The following is a 21226-nucleotide window of genomic DNA, read 5'->3' as shown; positions in this document are numbered from 1 at the left end:
CATTGGAATGTTTCTCTTTGGTATTCATTCTCAGGCATCTATTGACATTGTATTTCTGAGAAGAGTCCTCCCACAATGCAGTTTCTACACGTGGACTCAGTAGCTGTGACTCCAGGGTTCTAGAGCACAGGCTCAATAGTTGTGGCACATGGGCATGCGGGCTCTTCCTGGATCAGGGCCTGAAACCCTCAATGAGATCACTGCATGTAGGAGGAACCATATCAAGATCATTATATTCATAGTCATTCTTGCTCACATTGGCTCCCTCATCCTGAAATCTAAGTTATGGTCCAAAGTCTTCAAACTGAGCTACATTCATAAAATGTTTTCTTGAAGGAACAGTGTTGGATGGGAAGTACTTTTCCATTTGTCATTTTTGCTTTAAAAAATTAAATAATTGTTATGCTTGCTGCCAAATGATCGCTCTTCTTCTTCTAGCATTCCTTTCCCTCTGATCAGTTTGCTTTCTTCTGAAATGATGAGCTTTCCCTTTTTCACTCATGGACTTTGTTTTTAACCTTTGTAGAGTCCTCACTCTGTTTTTTTTTAATGCAGCTCTGTGATGCATTAAAAAAAAAAAAGTCTTTTACAAACAGCATATACAGCATTTTAGTTGTTTTCCTTTTTTTAACTTTATTTACTGAATTTTATTTTTGGCATACTGGGTCTTCGTTGCTGTGAGGGCTTCTCTAGTTGTGGAAGCGGGGGCTGCTGCCTAGTCGCGATGCCCAGGCATCGCGGTGGCTTCTCTTGTTTCAGATCGCGGGCTCTAGGGCACTCAGGATTAGGAAGTTGAGGCATCTGCGCTTAGTAGTTTCAGCTCCTAGGCTCTAGAACACTGACTCAGTAGTTGTGCCACAGGGTCAGGTGGGATCATCCTGGATCAGGGATCAAACCCTTGTCTCCTGCATTGGCAGGCAGATTCTTTACCACTGAGCCACCAGGGAAACCCTTTGATTAACAGTTGTTTATACTGGCCTATCGTATATGCTATACTATTGGCAGCAGATATCACTCTTCACCTCCCACTCTTCCTTCAGAAGATTCCTACTACAGTTCCTAACCCTTCCCTGAAGCTGCTATCGACAAATGACCAGCTGCTTCCTCTCCATCTTTCTGGTTATCTGCATCTTTCTTTACCTCTCAGCATCATGAACTGCATCTGACGACTATACTCTTTTTCAAGTACTCTCTTCCCTTGGCTTCTCGGACTCCACCCTCCCCTGTTCTCCTGTCTTACTGGCCTTCATGATCTTTTGGTTGGTTCCCCTCTCACCTCTTTGGTTGGTTCCTTTCACCTCTGAATTCAGCAGCTCCCCAGAGTTTAATCCTGGACCCTTTTGTTTCCTCTGTAAACACCCTCTCCCTTGTCTAATCCTCATTAGATGACCTCATCTTATTAGACTTTATGGAATCCAGTGTATTGAACAATGATTTATGGCGGGAGGAAGGATAAATTAGAAACTGGGATTAGCGATACAAACTACTATATATAAAATAGATGACTAATAAGGACCTACTGTATAGCACAGGGACTTCTACTCAATACTCTGTAATTAATGGCCTATATGGGAAAAAAAGATATCCTTTTCATTATAGGGGACTGGAATGCAAAAGTAGGAAGTCAAGAAACACCTGGAATAACAGGCAAATTTGGCCTTGGAGTACAGAATGAACCAGGGCAAAGGCTAATAGAGTTTTGCCAAGAAAACACACTGGTCACAGCAAACACCCTCTTCCAACAACACAAGAGAAGACTCTACACATGGACATCACCAGATGGTCAATACCGAAATCAGATTGATTATATTCTTTGCAACCAAAGATGGAGAAGCTTTATACAGTCAGCAAAAATAAGACCAGGAGCTAACTGTGGTTCAGTTCATGAACTTCTTATTGCAAAATTCAGAATTAAATTGAAGAAAGTAGGGAAAACCACTAGACCATTAAGGTATGACCTAAATCAAATCCCTTATGATTATACAGTGGAAGTGACAAATAGATTCAAGGGATTAGATCTGATAGAGTGCCTGATGAATTATGGACGGAAGTTCGTGACATTGTACAGGAGACAGGGATCAAGACCATCCCTAAGAAAAAAAAATGCAAAAAAGCAAAATGGCTGTCTGAGGAAGACTTACAAATAGCTGTGAAAAGAAGAAAATTGAAAAGAAAAGGAGAAAAGGAAAGATGCCCATTTGAATGCAGAATTCTAAAGAATAGCAAGGAGAGATAAGAAAGCCTTCCTCAGTGATCAGTGCAAAGAACTAGAGGAAAATAATAGAATGGGAAAGACTAGAGATCTCTTTAAAAAAAATTAGAGATACCAAGGGAATATTTCATGCAAATATGGGCACACTAAAGGACAGAAATGGTATGGACCTAACAGAAGCAGAAGACATTAAGAAGAGGTGGCAAGAATACACAGAAGAACTACAAAAAAGATCTTCATGACCCAGATAATCATGATGGTATGATCACTGACCCAGAGCCAGACATCCTGGAATGTGAAGTAAAGTGGGCCTTAGGAAGCATCACCATGAACAAAGCTAGTGGAGGTGATGGAATTCCAGTTGAGCTATTTCAAATCCTAAATGATGCTGTGAAAACAATGCCCTCAATATGCCAGCAAACTTGGAAAACTCAGCAGTGGCCACAGGACTGGAAAAGATCAGTTTTCATTATAATCCCAAAGAAAGGCAATGCCAAACAATGCTCAAACTACTGCACAACTGAACTCATCTCACATGCTAGCTAAATAATGTTCAAAATTCTTCAAGCCAGGCTTCAACAGTATGTGAACCATGAACTTTCAGATGTTCAAGATGGATTTAGAAAAGGCAAATACACCAGAGATATAATTGCAAACATCCATTGGATCACTGAAAAAACAAGAGAGTTCCAGAAAAAGATTCACTATGCCAAACCCTTTGACTGTGTGGATCACCACAAGCTGTGGAAAATTGTTCAAGAGATGGGAATACCAGACCACCTGACCTGCCTCGTGAGAAACCTGTATGCAGGTCAAGAAGCAACAGTTAGAACCAGACATGGAACAATGGACTGGTTCCAAATTGGGAAAGGAGTACATCGAGGCTGTATATTGTCACCATGCTTATTTAACTTACATGCAGAGTACATCATGTGAAATGCTGGGGTGGATGAAGCACAAGCTAGAATCAAGATTGCCGGGAAAAATACTGATAACCTCAGATACACAGATGACTTCATTGGGAGGACTGATGCTGAAGCTGAAACTCCAATACTTTGGCCACCTGAAGCAAAGAACTGACTCATTTGAAAAGACCTCGATCCTGGGAAAGATTGAAGGTGGGAGGAGAAGGGGACGACAGAGGATGAGATGGTTGAATGGCATCACTGACTCAATGAACAAGAGTTTGAGTAGGCTCTGGGAGTTGGTGATGGACAGAGAAGCCTGGTGTACTGCAGTCCATGGGGTCAGAAAGAGTTAGACAGGACTGAGCGACTGAACTAAACTGACTGGTACTTTCCTTCTCACTTACACTACTATTTTAGTCCAGATCACCATCAGTTCCTGTTTAGTTCATATTGCAACACTTACTATCCTTTTCTCCTGATTTGTTCCCTTCCCCACCATGATAAGCTTCCTTGAGCAGTCTGAGTTATCATTAAAACAAAACGAAATAATGTATCACATCTTTGCTCAGAATCCCTAACTACTTTAAATTGTGCTTCAAATACAATCTTCCATATCATAGCCTTCAAAACCACATATGGCCTTTGCCTGTTTCCCCAGTTTTTTTTTTTTTTTAAGATATATTTGTTTATTTTTGCTGTGCTGGATGTTTGCTGCTGATTGTGGGCTTTCTCTAGTTCCAGAGAGCAGGGGCTACCCTCTAGCAGTGGTGTGCAGGCTTCTCACTGCTGTGGTTTCCCTTGGTGCAGAGCATGGGCTCTAGGCCCATGGGCTCAGCTGTTCCTTGGCATGTGGGATCTTCCTGACCCGGGGATTGCATCCTTGTTCCCTGCATAGTCAGGCATTCTTTACCACTGAGCCACCAGGGAAGGACCCCCGGCCCCCAAGGTTTTTGAATCACTATATTCCTTGCCCTGTGTTCCAGCAACTCAGGCCTTATTGTATTTTTCAGTGTGTTAGGATAAAAGCTCCATAAAGGCAGGGATTTTTATGGGTTGTTTTTCCTTTTGTTCATAATGTTGACAAATCTGAAAGCACCTAGGACAGTGCCTGACATATCAGAAGCATCTGGTGAATATTCACTCAGTGGAAGAATGAGTATGTGCAAACTTTTCTTTCCCTATCATGCCCTTAAATTTGCTGCTCTCAGACTGGAATGTTCTCCAGGATCTTAGCGTGGCAGGCTTTTTTTGTTTTTCATCAATCAAGTCTCAGCTCAAATGTTAAGATGTTCGAAAGGATATCTTTGACACCTCTATTTAAATTGCCAGTGTTTTCCTCCCCTTTGCATTTTCCTGCTTTTATTTTCTTCAAAGCACTTATCGTTACCTGAAATTATCTCATTTATCAATTTTCTTCTGTTGCCTCCACCAGAATGTAAGCTCCATGAGAGCAGGGGCTTCATCTCGTTTTTGGTTCCCCATTCCATCTTCATTTTTTACAATGGTGATTGGTACACAGTGCATATGAACGTGACTTACTGACTGAACAACAACATATGCAATACCGAAAGGAGAGAACTCTACTGTATGCAAATTTAATTTAAACCTTTATATAAAAGGCAGATTCCTGAGGCTTGTTCCAAACCTTCTGAATAAAAAATCGCTGGGACTGTGTCTACTCAGCGATTTTTTGTGCAATCTAAGTTTTAGACAATTTCTCCAAGTCCATGAGGTTAAGTTGGGCTCTCTAGTCCAGATAGCCCCATTTCTCATGGCAATCTCCCTATTTGGGTTCCTTGGCAACATTTAGGGTGACCAGGCCTCAGCTGTGATGATCCCAACCCATCAGAGAGGATGCAATCACATTATATCTGAGAGCAGGTAAGTTCTCTCCAGGGGCAGTGGATCTGTCCGCTTCTGCCATCGTCTACTCACCGCACCTAAAGAGAACATTCAAGTGGGTCTCTTACCCAACAGAATCTTTCCTAAGGCACCTACTATATAGCACAGGAAACTCTGCTCAATGTTGTGTGGTAGCCTAGATGGGAGGGGAGTTTGGGGAAGAATGGATTCATGGCATATGTATGATTGAGTCCCTTCGCTGAAAGTATCACAACATTGTTAATCGGCTCTATCCCAGTGTAAAATAAAAAGCTGTGGGACTTTCCCTGGTGGTCCAGAGGTTAAGAATCTGCCTGCCAATGAAGTGGACACGGGTTCAATCCCTGGTCCAGGAAGATACTCACATGCCTCGAGGCAGCAAGAGAAACCACCACAGTGAGAAGCCCCTACACTGCAACGAGAGAGTAGCCCCCGCTCTCTGCAGCTAGAGAAAATTTGTGCACAGCAGCGAAGACCCCGCACAGTCAAAAATAAAATAAAATTTTTAAAAAGTCAATAAAAAGTTAAAAAAAAAATTTCCTAAGGCCACTGACTTACGCCCGTCTATACCCAGTGATGAGTCAACAGCACCTCTCACCATAAATGTTAAGGTCTGCCTCATCCAGCCCAAAATATGCTTTCTTTTCAGTTAAATTCAACAAATGTTTAACTACAGCTTGCACAGGAGTCTATGGAGGAACAAGCCATTGGCTAGTCATCAAGTTGCTTACAGGGTAGTCAACTGTCTTGAAATTCTAAAAACATAATGTTTTCCCAAGATTTCCCAAACTTTGTTTCCAGTTTTTAAAATACATAGAACAGTAAAGAGGATATTGTTGAATGAATTTTACCTCCTTCTCACCTTCTCCCGTCAGTGTTTTCTATTCTCGGGTCTTTTACTTGGTTGTACTTTTTTCTTGGTTAGCTAGTGAAGTGACGTTGCTCAGTCGTGTCTGACTCTTTGCGACCCCATGGACTAGTAGCCCGCCAGGCTCCTCCGTCTATGGGATTTTTCAGGCAAGAACCCTGGAGTGGGTTGCCATTTCCTTCTCCAGGGGATCTTCCCAACCCAGGGATCGAACCGGGGTCTCCCACATTGTAGGCAGATGCTTTTACTGTCTGAGCCACCAGAGAAGTCCCACAGTTTAGCAGTTTTGCCTGTTTTATCGTCGTTAATACTTTCATCCGTTTAAATTCTAGTGTGCTATTTTACATGTAAATTCCCCCTTATTCTTCAACACGTAGCAAGGTAGATGTCACGGACAGGGTAACTGCCCCCTGAAGATACAAAGGTTCAAGATCTGTTCAAGAGCTAGTTGTCATTCATATTAGGGGCGGGGGGATTAGGGCTGATGTCTTGCTGCTAAGCCTGAGCTCATTTCTCTGCCCTGGGCTGTTACGCGAAAGCAATTTTATGGGATGGTACGACGCGGAAACCTGAGGTTAAAAGAAGAGTGAGTGAAGCCCTGGGTTAACCAGGGTTGATAAGACCATGTTTGTGAAAATCACTTCCTCTGAGCACAGTAAAGGTGAGAGGAGAGAGTCGGCGTGGCGCTCTAGGGTTCTGCCCGTCAGAACCCAGACTTCGTGGCCCGGCTCCAAGGCGCAGGGGCGCAAGTCCCGGCCGCGCTGCGCTCTGCTGCGCGAGAGGCGTGGGCTCGGCTGGGCCTCCGCAAATCGGCCCGTCGGGTGCCCAGGCGCGGCTCCCGGGACGCGGGTCCTCGGGGGCTTGCAGGGAAGGCTGGGCACCCGACAAGCGGCCCCTCCTCCCGACCTGGGGTACAAGCCTCCCCACCTGGCAGCCGGGGGTCCCTGCAAGCTGTCCCGGCCCTGAATCCGGAGAGTCGGCTTCTCTGATTGGCTTAGAGCACAAACGCAGGAGAGCGCTGCCTGAGACGCGCTCTTTGATTGGATTTGAAACGAACAGCAGAACACGAAATAAAGAGGCCTTCCGTCATTGGGCCATCGTGTGAATCTCCTTTTGGCTTCTCCGCCGACTGAATTAGCGTCTCAGGAGCTCGGTCATGAGTCTTAAATCTGGGCCTGTCAATTCACCCCGGCGTTACTCGTCTCTAGACGAGGCACGGAGTTTACAGAGTTCAACCAATCACATAAGGCCGAGATCAGGTTGCCAGGCAGGTTATGCTAATGAGGCCCCGCCTTTTATGCTGCTCCCACTCTGCGGCGGGAAGAACCACCTGGAGGTGGCGGGGGGGGTTTGATTTCCATCACCCCTAGGGAGAGAGGATCGGGGACCCGCTGATCTCCCAGCTCCCCTCACCCAACGTCGTGTAAGTACCTAAAGGATTAGGGGAACCGGATAAGCCAGCGTCCAGAGTACCCCATCGACTGGGAGGGTGTTTCGTCTTTGCTTAGTCCCACCCAAAATGGCGCCAAGCTCTTTCCGCGTCTCAGAGCCCGGTCGGGGCCAACCGACCGCGGACCCGGGTGGGGGGGGACTTGATGGTGGTGGTGGGGGGGAGAAATCCCGGCGGCACCGCCCGATGGTACAGTCCAGCCGGGGCTGGGACGAGGCACCTCACTCGGGGTGGGGGGTCAAACCATCTGCACCTTCCAAGGGGAAAGGGCCGAGATCTGCTCTCGGAGCCCTCCTGGCGCTGCGATCGGCCATGGCTCCGGCGCCTCTTCGCCCTGCCTTCCCCGCGCGCGTCCTCCCCCCTGCGACCCCCGAGCGGCTCGCACGCTCCGCCGGCCGCGCGCACCTCTCCTCCCCTGCCCGCGTTGGTTGGGCCGGGACGGCAGTTGGGCGCCCTGCGCGCTCCTGCGGCGGCGGTTGGCCGGGCGCTCGGGGTGCGGCGGGCCGTCTCGGTCGGCGGGCGCGGGGGCGGCGGGCTCCGTGGATCGGGCACCCTGCTTTGTCTCGGGAGGCCGCGCCGCCGTCCTGCCGTGGATCGCTGGTGTCCCCGGGACCCGGCGAGGCCCCGCTCGGACGGCGTGGGGGTGGCCGGCGTGGGTCGGTCGTGGTGGACGATGTCCGCGGTGGGCAGGGCGCGGGCAAAGGTCCACGTGCGCTCGGGGTAGAGCCCGAGGCCTCTGGGGAGCCGGTTGGTGATTCCAGCCGACAGTCTGCTTTCTTTAAGCACTTGAACCTGCGGCCCCTATCAGGCCCTCCACCAAATAGAGCGAACGCAGCGCTCTGGAATCGCGGGCGTGCGTGCCTGCCTAGCCTTTTCTGGCGGATTGGTGGGTTTCGGTCCATTTTCAGTCAGTGTCTACGTCTAAGCATGAGCCGGTTCTGGGTCTGAACCCGAGGGTTCGGCGCCTGAGCCATCCCACCCACCCTGGTCCTGTGCCGTCTGCGCCTGTTCAAATCTGGCCTGGCTCATCGTCCCCAAATGGTCTTGAAACTCAAAAGTAATCTTCGTTAAAAACAGAATTTGCTCGAGACGGTTTGCGGCCTCTGGGTCAGACCCGCTCCTTTGTTTCTTTTTCCACCTCTTGCTGGAAGCTCTTTGAGGGCAGGAAGATAACGCTGCGTGCCCCGAATACCCTCCCACACACTCCTCCCACGGCACTGCAGCAGCTTCCACGTTGAGGAGCCGTGCTTACATGATGCTGTAGAATTGAAAAAGCAAAATTAAGAAAAAAACTGGGCTGGGGCAAAGCCATCCTTAAAGCAGCTTTGATTCAATCTAATATGTTGACAAAGTAACTTCTGTGTTTTTAAATGAGTGAAATTGACATAAAGTGAACACTTTCGTAGTAGATGCACATTTAAAAAATTTGAACCAAGACTTTTATTTTCACTTTGTAACTCATATTTATTCCTTGAGCACCCATTCTTGGCTCTGTTCTTTGTTTTGTAAGGGCGCTAAACTGCTGTCTGCTTTTCTGAATAAGGCATTTTTTTCCTAATGTTTTGCAGTATGCTCCACCTCGCGATAATGTTTCCATAGAGTATGTATTGTAGATAAGGCTGTAGATACGGCGAAGCTCAGGTCTTCAAGGGCCCTCAGTACTTTTTAAGATACCGGTGGTATAAGGGATAGTGTAGCAATCCAGTGTAAACCTAAATTGGTTGGCACTGCCTCAACCTCCACGTGTCTGAATTTTTTTTTCTAGTTTTAACAGTAAGACATGATCATTGTAGAAAATAGAGAAATAGTATATAAAAAGTAAAAATTAACCTGAAGTTCAATTACTGGAGATAGTTTATACTAGTATTTTGGTTACTTCAGATCTTTTGTGTGTGCATAGAAAATGTTTTTACAAACGTCATCATGATACGTGGTTTTCATATCTAGTTTTTTTGGGGATTGTTTACTTATTATTTTTCTCTTTTAAAAATGTAGATAGTTACCTAATGACTTCACTGATGATTTGCCATTTTCAGTAGTTTTTCCCCATTATTTGAAGGGGGTGTCATGAAATCCTCTGAACTAAAGGAATTAGGAAATTTGGATCATTCTGTTTTTCATGGGTAGAATTCATTGATTGCTGTTTAAATTTATCATAGGTAACCTAATGAAATAGGTTTCTGAGTAATAAGTGGAATTGTTTCAGGAGTTGAGAAATACTGTAATTTGGAGAAGGCGCTCGCGACCTACTCCAGTACTCTTGCCTGGAAACTCCCATGGACGGAGGAGCCTGGTAGGCTGCAGTCCACGGGGTCGATAAGAGTCGGACACAACTGAGAGACTTCACTTTCACTTTTCACTTTCATGCATTGGAGAAGGAAATGGCAACCCACTCCAGTGTTCTTGCCTGGAGAATCCCAGGGACGGGGGGAGCCTGGTGGGCTGCTGTCTATGGGGTTGCACAGAGTCGGACACGACTGACGTGACTTAGCAGCAGCAGCAGCACTGTAATTTTGGTTTCCATAGTAAGCTTATATGTTAAACTGGTGAACACAAGGTAACTGCATAATTTCATTTGGTACAAGTGATAAACATCCTGTCATTCCAGTGTTGTATTTGTTTAGCCAAAGTTTGTTCTAAAATAGGATACTGATGTACTTTGACCTGTGCCCAGCAAAATACAGTCTTTCCCCCCTGACTTCAGTCCCGGAGAGTGTAGACACACCCTGTCCAGCCATTTGTATGATTTTCACAAGCAGAATTCATTGGTTACCATTTAAATTTGTCACAGATGCTCTAGTAGATTAGCAGTATTGGTCTGGTGACTAGAAAGAGCCGTGAGTTAAGGAAATGCTAAGGCCACCGCTTTGTAGAATGGTCCCGCTGGAGTTCTCCTGGGGATCCGGTAGGGACAGGAAGGTGAGAGGGGAGCTTTTCTGACTTTATTATGTTGGTCATTCTCAAACTCTTCCTCTCCCTCTGTGGCCTTATGCTGTTTACATGAATTACTGCTTAAGGTGTGTCTGGGTCGTTTTTATTCTCTAAATTGTAAGCCTAGTTCAGGACTTAACATGGGGCATTCTGAGCAGTAGCCTTTCCAGTTTTATGCACAAAGCAGTTTATTTGCCCTTCTGTGACACTTGATACATTACTATTAGTACTGAAACATTCTTCCCACTCCCTTTCCAAAGTCCTTTGGTGGCTTCAGACTTCCTCTTGCCCAGACCTGTGTAGATTTTAAATGTTCAGGTTGTGGACAGCAGCTGCAAGTAGGTTCTTTTTGGATAACTTTGAAATATTCGAAAGAATTGGGGTTGAAGAAATGAAGAGGGAGGAGAGAGACTATATAGATCCTCCCAGGTTACAGTCATAGCAAGACCAGTTAAAAATGTGGTGAAAACACTCATTATAAAATTATAAAACACTCATTATTGCACATTATAAAACAATAATGTGCAGTTCTTTAATAACTCCAAACATAGAGATTGCTGGAAGGTGAACCTGCGAATAGCCTCTCATTTATCTCAGCACTGGAGTGCTGGAGCCAAATGCCCACTTTTCTGCCCACATGCTGCTCTCTGATTGCAACCACAGTCTCTTCCTAACAGTCTTTCAGACCTGTGCTGTCCGGACCGGTGGCTAGTGCCGTGTGTGTGACTTACAGGTCAGATTTTGAGATTTAGTGTAAAAAAAATGAAATATTTCAATTTCTCAAATACTGATTGCATGTCGAAATGATAATATGTTGTCAATCCCATGTTAATAAATAAAATACATTATTGCAATTAATTTAGCCTGTTTGTACTTTAAACAAATGTGGCCACTGTAAGATTTAAATTTATGTTTATGGCTTGCATGTGTGGCTTTGCCTGGTAACAACAGCCACCTTAGGCTTAGTCCCATGGGGCGGGGTGCTCCCAGGTGGCAGTAAATCATCATACTATGTATTATCTCTTTGTTTCTATAGTTTCAGCCAAAAGATACTGCCTATGGTAGATGTATCTGATTTCTTTCAGTGCTTTTATGATAGCTCTCACAGAAGCACTATTCTTCTGAAGAATACCTTAATCTTAAAACCACTTCCAGGTAATTGAGTTAACTGTTACTGAATTAATATATTAATTAATCATTGAACTTAATGAAATGACATCTGTTAAGCACATAATCCATTAAAGAAAACGTTGAGCTAAGCATAATCAGCTGAATTTTCCCCATTGGTCTGCTACTTACTCATTGATTTTTATAATGGACTATTTTTCAAAGATTTAAGAAATATTTCTGAGAGAAACTTGAAATTGAGAAAATCAAGCTCACGATTTATTTTTTTCTCCTGTGATTAAAGAAAAGGCTACAATAGTTAGCTTTTAAGTGTGGAACACTTTGAACCAGCTTGTGGGACAACTATCCTTTTAACACAAAGAATGGTATTCTTTTGGGACTTCCCTGGTGATCCAGTGGTTAAACCTGCTCTTCCATTGCAAGGGGCATGGGTTCTATCCTTGGTCAGGAAAGGAGGATCCTGCAGGCCAAGTGGCCTGGCCAAAAAAAAAAAAAGAGGTAGATGAGACACTATACTTAAAAAAAAAAATCATATTATTTTTATTTGATTTTACTACCCTGTGTGAGGGTTTGATGCAGTGTCCATTTTAACAGCATGGGCCTTGTGGGGCAAAGGAACCTATATTCAGAGCTCAGCTCAATTAGACTGGCTGTGATCTTTGGCCCATTAGTTAACTTCTGTAAGCCTTAGTTTCTTTATCATATTATTAAACTAGTTTCTTAATTATTAATGGGGTGTAGTAGTATCAGACTTCCCAGGTGGCACAGTGGTAAAGAATCTGCCTGCCAATGCAGAGATGCAGGAGATTCGAGTTTGATTCCCTGGGTCGAGACGATCCCCTGGAGAAAAAAATGGCAATGCGCTCCAGTATTCTTGCCTAGGAAATCGTATGAACAGAGGAGCCTGGTGGGCTACAGTTCATGGCGTCATAGAGAGTCAGACACGACTGAGCACACACAATATTGTGAAGCAACTATTTGTGCTTATTTCTTGCTTTCTAAATGTAAATACCTAGAAGCTTTGAATATTTTTTTAGTCCCCTCATATAGAATGCAGAGAAGGCAATGGCAACCCACTCCAGTACTCTTGCCTGGAGAATCTCATGGACGGAGGAGCCTGGTGGGCTGCAGTCCATGGGGTCGTGAGGAGTTGGACAGGACTGAGCGACTTCACTTTCACTTTTCACTTTGACGAATTGGAGGAGGAAATGGTGACCCACTCCAGTGTTCTTGCCTGGAGAATCCCAGGGACTGGGGAGCCTGGTGGGCTGCCGTCTCTGGGATCACACACAGTCTGACACGACTGAAGCGACTTAGCAGCAGCAGCAGCAGCAGCATGTAGAATGCAGTTCAAAAGTGTCTTTTACTTGTGCTGTGCTTAGTCTCTGTCATGTGGGAATAAAGGAGTGAATGCAATTAACATAAGACATTAAAGTGAGAACTGGAATTTTCTTCCCTCTCCTTCACAATTCTTACTTTTGTATGCACATCTCACCATTTTGTTGGCATTGCTTGAAGGTTTTGCTTGGGGGTTATTTTCAGTCTCGCCACAAGCCATCATTATAGGCAAACTTGTTATAATGCTTTTTCTGATAGAGGAATAGCTGTAATCCTTTGACTAATTATTGCTTTGTATTTGACTGACTTTTCAAGTGTTCTTTCTGAGGCACCTGTTTACATTTGATTCTTACTGTGTGGTAGTGAAAAAAAGGGGGTTTACAAGTGAAAAAAAAGGAGACAAAAGTTTTGTGAATGATATAAGAGTGGCGGGAGCAAGGTGTCTGGGTCCTCAGTCCCAGGCAGTGGTGTGTATAAGATTCAGCCTTTTACTCATCATCTATTCATCTTCCCTTTTATCCTTTTTCTCTTGAAGTTGGTGAATTGAAAGTTATCTGTATTTCAAGTGCTTTGTAAACAAGCACCAGCGGCCAATAGCCATTTAGGACACTTGTTTATGTAACACATAAGTTTTCTCAAGTATGTTTAACCCACTGAAGTAAGGTGTGAAATAACCACAAAGCAATAGTTCTAGAATGAAAACTAAATTGTGGAGCAGTAATTGTATTTTGATTAACTTTGTTTCATTTAAAATTTTAAGAAAGTTGAAAAGAATTAAAAAAACAGAAGAAAAACACACAAAAAAATAAAAAACAAAAGGAAATTTAAAAAAAAAGAAAAAACAGTTTAAGGAAGTTGATCCTTATATATTTATACATAGTTTTCCCAAACCTTAGAAATCTCATTGAACAATTGTATCCTTTTATGGGAGAAATATCAATAACCTCATATATGCAGATGACACCACCCTTATGGCAGAAAGTGAAGAGGAACTAAAAAGCCTCTTGATGAAAGTGAAAGTGGAAAGTGAAAAAGTTGGCTTAAAGCTCAACATTCAGAAAACGAAGATCATGGCATCTGGTCCCATTACTTCATGGGAAATAGATGGAGAAACAGTGGAAACGGTGTCAGACTTTATTTTTTTGGGCTCCAAAATCACTGCAGATGGTGACTGCAGCCATGAAATTAAAAGACGCTTACTCCTTGGAAGGAAAGTTATGACCAACCTAGATAGCTTATTGAAAAGCAGAGACATTACTTTGCCAAGAAAGGTTCGTCTAGTCAAGGCTATGGTTTTTCCAGTGGTCATGTATAGATGTGAGAGTTGGACTGTGAAGAAAGCTGAGTGCCGAAGAATTGATGCTTTTGAACTGTGGTGTTGGAGAAGACTCTTGAGAGTCCCTTGGACTGCAAGGAGATCCAACCAGTCCATTCGGAAGGAGATCAGCCCTGGGATTTCTTTGGAAGGAATGATGCTAAAGCTGAAACTCCAGTACTTTGGCCACCTCATGCGGAGAGTTGACTCATTGGAAAAGACCCTGATGCTGGGAGGGATTGGGGGCAGGAGGAAGAGGGGATGACAGAGGATGAGATGGCTGGATGGCATCACCGACTCGATGGACGTGAGTTTGAGTGAACTCCAGGAGTTGGTGATGGACAGGGAGGCCTGGCATGCTTCGATTCATGGGGTTGCAAAGAGTCGGACACGACTGAGCAACTGAACTGACTGGATACATCATTTAAAAAATCATCTCTTTTTCAGATTTGTGGTTTTTCAACAGTTATAAACTATAGGAGGTATATTTTAATTCTAACAAAATCTTTACAAGACTGCTACATAAAAAATTCAAAACTTTACTGAGTGACACTAAGTAAACTCTAAATAAATGGAGAGACTGGTTTGAGGACTGGAAGATTTAATCTTATAAAGAATCAATTTTTTGGAAACTGACTTATGGATTTAATGTAATCCTAGCAAACTGAAAAGCAAAAACTAAACAAGCTAATAATTTGCCAAGGCCTGGAATAAAGCAAGATACTCTCGAAAAAGAAAAGAAGTTGGAAAAACTTACGTTCCAAAGATCAAGAAGAGTTAAATAATTAAGACATTGTGATCCTGGCACCAGGGTAGAGCAACTAAACACCCCAAGGAATCCAGAAACAGTCTCTCACACAGTCAAACATTTGATTTATGACCCAGGAGGCATGGTCGATAAAAGGCCAAACCACACAACTTTTAGAAGTTGAGGTTGAGAACCAAATTCATGACCTCAGTCTAAAGAGGGGTTTTTAAAATTTAAGATGTTACCTGTACTAACAGAATAAGGGTAAAAGTCGTGAGCAGGCACTTCTGAAAAGAAGAAATCCAGGTGTCTAATAAACATATGAGAAGGTGCTCAACCTTGTTAATAATCAAGGAAATGCAAATTACAGCCAGAGTGCTATGTCACTGTGAACCTAAAGTTGGCAAACACGTACCTGACGAAGTTGGCAATACCAAGTCCCGAAGCTATTGGGCAATAGAACAGTCACACCTGGCTGGTAGAAATAGAAACTGGTATGACCATTTAGGAAAACCTTTTGGCATTGCCTGGAAAGTCAAAGACATGCAGATGTCAAAGCCCAGCCATTCCACTATTAGAGAAATTCATATACGTCAGAGAACCCAGAAGAATATTTGCGGTAATTAATTTTCCTGATGTGAGTTGATTGAATTCATATTTGAGGCCTGTTGTGTTCTGTAAACAGGTTAGCTGTATTTTGGCACAATGGTAAATAAATGTTACTTATATTTTTTCCTTCTCTGCTGGATCTTTTAATAATATCCAGTCTGGTCTTCATTTCCTAAAACAGTTTTCTGACTCTTTGCAACCCCATGGACTGTAGCCCACCAGGCTCCTCTGTCCATGGAATTCTCCAGGCAAGAATACTAGAGTGGGTAGCCATTCCCTTCTCCAGGAGATCTTCTGGACCTAGGGATTGAACCTGGGTCTCTTGCATTGCAGGCAGGTTCTTTACCATCTGAGCCACTAGGGAAGCAATAATATCCAGTCTGGTCTTCATTTCCTAAAACAATGCTGGCACAGAATAGGCCTTTAATAAATATTTTATGTTTAAAAATTATTATTTGAATTTTTATAGTGAATACCCTTCACTATAGCTTTGTAGTTGCTTATCCCTGGCTGTTGATTAATTTGCTCAATTAAATCTGTCTGTGGGTTCCAGTTGTCAAGATCAAGATAAAGAACTTGCCTCACATCTAGTATTTTCCCACCACTTTGTACTGAGAAAACACTTTAAGAAATGTCCTGATTTGTACAAGCTATCTCTGAATACCAGGCCAGTGGTGAGTGCTGGCTTCCTATGAAGTGAAGTGAAGTGAAAGTCGCTCAGTCATGTCCGACTCTGCGACCCCATGGACTATACACCCATGGAATTCTCCAGGCCAGAATACTGGAGTGGGTAGCCTTTCCCTTCTCCAGGGGACCTTCCCAACCCAGGGATCAAACCCAGGTCTCTCGCATTGCAGGCAGATTCTTTACTGTCTGAGCCACCAGGGAAGCCCAAGAATACTGGAGTGGGTAACATATCCCTTCTGCATCAGATCTTCCCACCCCAGGAATCAAACCGGGGTCTCCTGTATTGCAGGTGGATTCTTTACCAGCTGAATCAGGGAAGTCCCACTGGCTTCCTATGATAGTTTTATTAAGATGGAGGAGGTTGAAATTAGAACAGCATATTAATTACATGCCATTAATACAGAGTTTTTATGAAGGCAATAACTGCCTCATCGTGTCATCTGTCTGGGCATACTATTTGTTAATCAGATGCTTATTTTTGACCATTCCGCGTTTCATATTTAACTTTGTGAACAAGGGACCAAGGCTGAGGAATGAGAATTTAAACACGAACAGTAGGTGAGACCCATATTACGTGTTCACAGGGGGACTGAACTGGATACAAAGGGAATTATTTGGAGCCAGTGTCTCTGGCTTCTTAGTCCTGGGACAGGGCCATGGCCCAGTCTGTTGGAACAAAAGGCTGTGCTTATTTCAGGAGTAGAGTGTTTCATGCAGAGTGAATGGGTAGTCACACTGTCTTCTCTTGTGTTATACACATTATGTTAAATTATGAAACCTGTGCTCTAGAATGATTTCATCTATGCAATTTAAATACTTTTTTTTTCTAGTTAAAACATTTTAAAGCACTTGAATTTATTGAGGGAACAGCTTAGTACTTGAGATTATGCCTGTTAACATTACCTAGTATTTTACTCTAACCTGGATTTGTGATCATCAAGTCAGTTACCACCTGGAGCCCTCTGTTAAGTGCGGCTTCCAGGGCCCTAGAAGACCCGCCTGTGAGTCTCCTATTTAGTTACTGCAATTGTTGTTTCAGTGAGGAGCTTGCGATATATGGGCCAGATAGCTTTCTGTCTATAGGTGTGCCCGGGCCACAGACTGGACTTGTACTCTTGCCAGTTCTCTTGAGAACAGATGCTTCTGTTGAGAAAGGGGGGCTGGAGGGATTGTGCTCAGAGCTATGTTATCTGCAGTTGGAAAACGTGGATGCTGCATATTATCTGATGAGTCATTCGTATCAATCGTTCCGTCTTCAGATGTTCCTCATAGACCCATATTTGCATACAAAGTTTGTTTCAAATATTGCTGGTAAGTGCCTGGAACGGATTTGCTTGTTATCACGTGGCTGAGGGAAGCTGGAAAATCAAGTGTGCCTGAGAGTAATCTGATTGGCAAGGAAGACCACCTGAAGTAACCACCAGCCTTTTCAGAATTCTAAGACAGTCATACCACAAACGTATTAGAGAAGCTGGTAAGATGCATATTTTAAAGAAGGGTATAAAGATTCTTGCTAAGTTTTTGTTTGTTAATAAAAGATGTCTCTTTTTAAAAGGTGACTTCGGGCACTAATGGTCTGTTTTTCTTTCTTTTTGGCTGCAGTGCACAGCTTTCTGCATCTTAGTTCCCTGACCAGGGAGACTGAACCAACTGCCCTTGGCGGTGAAAGTTCAGAGTCTTGCCACTAGATTGCCAAGAAATTCCCATGAATAATAATAATTATTATTATTTTGGGGGAAATTGATACAATTATTTAATTTTTAAAGATTAAAAAATTTAAATTTAAAATAATTAAAAAATTTTGAATTAAATTATTTAACAGATTTAGTAGATGTAATTCATATGCCATAAAATATACCCATTATAATTAATTTCTTAGCATATATGCAAAGGTTTGCAGCCATCAACACAATTTAAATTGAAAACATTTTTAGCACTGCAGAAAGAAGCCCTGTATCCGTCGGCAGTTACTCCTGTTCACCTGACAACCCCTCTCCAGGGGATACTTCTATCTCTATAGATTTGCCTATTCTGGACATTTCATATTACTGGAATTTACAAGTAATCTTCAGTGTGCATCAGCCATGAATAGTTATTAATATCATGAAGTTGGAATACGAGTTAAGTGCTCTAATCATTGCCTGTGCTTGGTTGCTCAGTTATGTCCAATTCTTTGCAACCTCATGGACTATAGCCCGCCATGCTCCTCTGTCCATGAGATTCTCCAGGAAAGAATACTGGGGTGGGTTTCCATTCTCTTCTCTAGGGGATCTTCCCCGACCCAGGGATCAAACTCAGGTCTCCCTCATTGCAGGTGAATTCTTTACCATCTGAGCCACCAGCAAAGCCCAGTCTTTGCCCAGAGCTTCCAAAAGGCAGTTCCTGGCCTCAGTATAATCAGTCCTTCATATTGCTTCTAGAATGATTCTCCAAAAAAGTGCTATTACCATGATAAAATGTTTCCTTGGCCACGCCTGGCTGACTTCAGCATCCTCTGGAGAGGTTCATAAACAAAGACTCCTACTCTTCCCCTCTACCTTCGCAGTGGAGAGAATCTAGAATTTCAAGAGTGAGACTCTGGAATGTGTCTTTTTGCCTAGGTCCTTAGGTGAATCTGATAAAACCAGTTCACAGATGTTGGGAATTGTAATTTTTCACCTTGAAGTCTTAGAGCCCATCCTTAACTGTGTTTGAGGCTTTTCTCTCTTGTACACACACCAGTCCCTGAGCATAGCCTCAATTTCTGTTGCCTTTGAAACTTTCTCAAGCTGTGTTCATCAGAAATGCCCTTATATTTACTCTAGAAGCAAATATTCTCTTTCTCTCTGTCTCTATCTCCCTATATATAAAGATTCTTGATGTTTATTGCCAAATGGCTTCCTTGAAGGTTAGCATTGATTTAAATGCCCATCTTTTTACTTTCTAAAAAAAACCTTGAACATATTCTGTTGTTCATTCTGTTAATTGATGTGCCAACTTAATTCCTATCCTTTCCTATTTTCTGCTGTAAAATAAAAATCTATTCTTTATTAAAAAGAAAAACAGCTTGAGGTATAATTCACATAACATACAATTCACTCAGTTAAAGCATACAGTTCCGTGGCTTTTGTGTATTCACAGTTATACAACTGTCAACACAATCAATTTTAAAATATTTTCACAACTTCAGAAGAAACTCTACATCTCTTAGCCATTACTCCCTAATTCCCCATTTCACCCCAATCCCTGGGCAACCACTTACCCATTTTCTATCTCTATTGATTTGTCTTTTCTGCATATTTCATATGGGTTCTATGTGTGGTTCTTTGTGACCAGCTTCTTTCACTTAGCAAAGTTTTAAAGGTTCATTCGTATTGTAGCGTGGGTCAGTATTTCTCTCCTTTTGCTGAGTAATATTCCATTATATGGATGGACCATATTTTATCTCTGTTCAGGTTGTTTCCTCTTTATAGCTATTGTGAATAATGCTGCTAAGAATGTTCATGTACAAATTTTTCTGTGGACCTATGTTTTTATTTCCTTTGGGTTCCCTTGGGTTTTTTAATACCTTGTTGGCAATGCTCTGGGTCATTTGGTAACTGTGTTTAGCCTTAAGAAATCGCCAGACTGTTTTCCAGTGATTGTAGCATTTTACATTCTCCCCAGCGGTGTATGAGGGTTCCAGTTTTTCTACTTACTCACCAACACTTGCTATTAGCTGTTTCTGTTTCAGAATTTTGAATGAAATTGAGAAGATTAAAGTACGCTGCCAAAATGAGCATAATAGAAGCTAGAAGATCATTAACAAAGGCAACTTTGTGTAGTTAGTTATCATAAAAGATGTTGCCAGTGTTAAGGATATAGATGAATATTTTGCTGAAGTTGAGGGTACATAAACTATGTTCAGTGGGCTTTCCTGGTAGCTCAATGGTAAAGAATCTGCCTGCAGTGCAGGAGACCTGGGTTCAATGCCTGCGTTGGGAAGATTCCCTGGAGAAGGGATAGGCCACCCACTCCAGTATTCATGGGCTTCCTTGGTGGCTCAGATGGTAAAGAATCTGCCTGCAATGAGGGAGACCTGGGTTTGATCCCTGGGTTGGAAAGATCCCCTGAAGGAGAGCTTGGCAGCCCACTCCAGTATTTTTGCCTGAAGAATCCCTGTGGACAGAGGAGTCTGGCAAGCTACAGTCCATGGGGTCACAAAGAGTTGAACATGACTGAGAGACTAAGCACAAGTTATGTTCAATTAGAATTCTGAAGTTGCAATGTGTTGTATTTTTTCCTTATGTTCATCTAGAATTCTGAAGCTGCAATATGCTGTATATTTTCTTAGCTGGGAAAACCTTTACTGTTAGTGGAGAGTTTACGAGTGTATGAATTGAATTTTAAGAATGTTCTGCTTACACAATAGCACATGAAAACCAGGGGTGCTCTTTCCTCCTAACCTTAGGAGTCAACTTGAACTGTTAAGGTGTTAATAATTAGTATCAGTAATGGGAAAAGACCCTGATGCTAGGAAAGACTGAGGGTAGGAGGTGAAGGAAGTGACAGAGGATGAGATGGTTGGATGGCATCGCTGATACAGTGGACATGGGTTTGAGCGAACTCTGGGAAATAGTGAAGGACAGGAAAGCCTGGCACGCTGCAATCCATGGGGTTGCAAAGAGTCACACACGACTTAGTGACTGAACAACAATCAGTAACAAGAACAACCACAGCCAAGAACATTTGTCAGTGTTTCCCAAGTGTCCACTGGAGAAGGGAATGGCAAACCAGTATTCCTGGCTTGAGAACCCCATGAACAGTATGAAAAGGCAAAATGATAGGACACTGAAAGATAAACTCACCAGGTCGGTAGGTGCCCAATATGCTACTGGAGAAGAGTGGAGAAATAACTCCAGAAAGAATGAAGAAGTGGAGCCAAAGCAAAAACAATGTCCAGGAGTAGATGTGACTGATGATGGAAGTAAAGTCCGATGCTGTAAAGAACAATATTGCATAGGAACCTGGAATGTTAGGTCCATGAATCAAGGTAAATTGGAAGTGGTCAAACAGGGATGGCAAGAGTGACCATTGACATTTAGAAATCAGTGAACTAAAATGGACTGGAATGGGCGAATTTATTACAGATGGCCATTATATCTACTAATGTGGGCAAGAATCCCTTAGAAT

The 21226-nt window shown here is 43.0% G+C and overlaps 1 protein-coding gene across 2 annotated transcripts in view; it reads left to right on the top strand.

Moving 5' to 3' along the window:
• The first annotated feature begins 6637 nt into the window (after positions 1-6637).
• Positions 6638-21226, top strand: part of PRDM10 (PR/SET domain 10) — a 99361-nt gene continuing 84772 nt past the window's right edge. For both annotated transcript variants that reach the window (XM_019955165.2, XM_019955164.2), the window contains exon 1: positions 6638-7292. The gene's annotated coding sequence lies outside the window, so the exon portion shown is untranslated. The remainder of the gene's footprint in view (positions 7293-21226) is intronic.

Source organism: Bos indicus, chromosome 29 (assembly GCF_029378745.1).
Source record: "Bos indicus isolate NIAB-ARS_2022 breed Sahiwal x Tharparkar chromosome 29, NIAB-ARS_B.indTharparkar_mat_pri_1.0, whole genome shotgun sequence".
In the NCBI taxonomy this organism is placed as follows: Eukaryota; Metazoa; Chordata; class Mammalia; order Artiodactyla; family Bovidae; genus Bos; species Bos indicus.
This window is presented reverse-complemented; position numbering and strand designations above follow the sequence as displayed.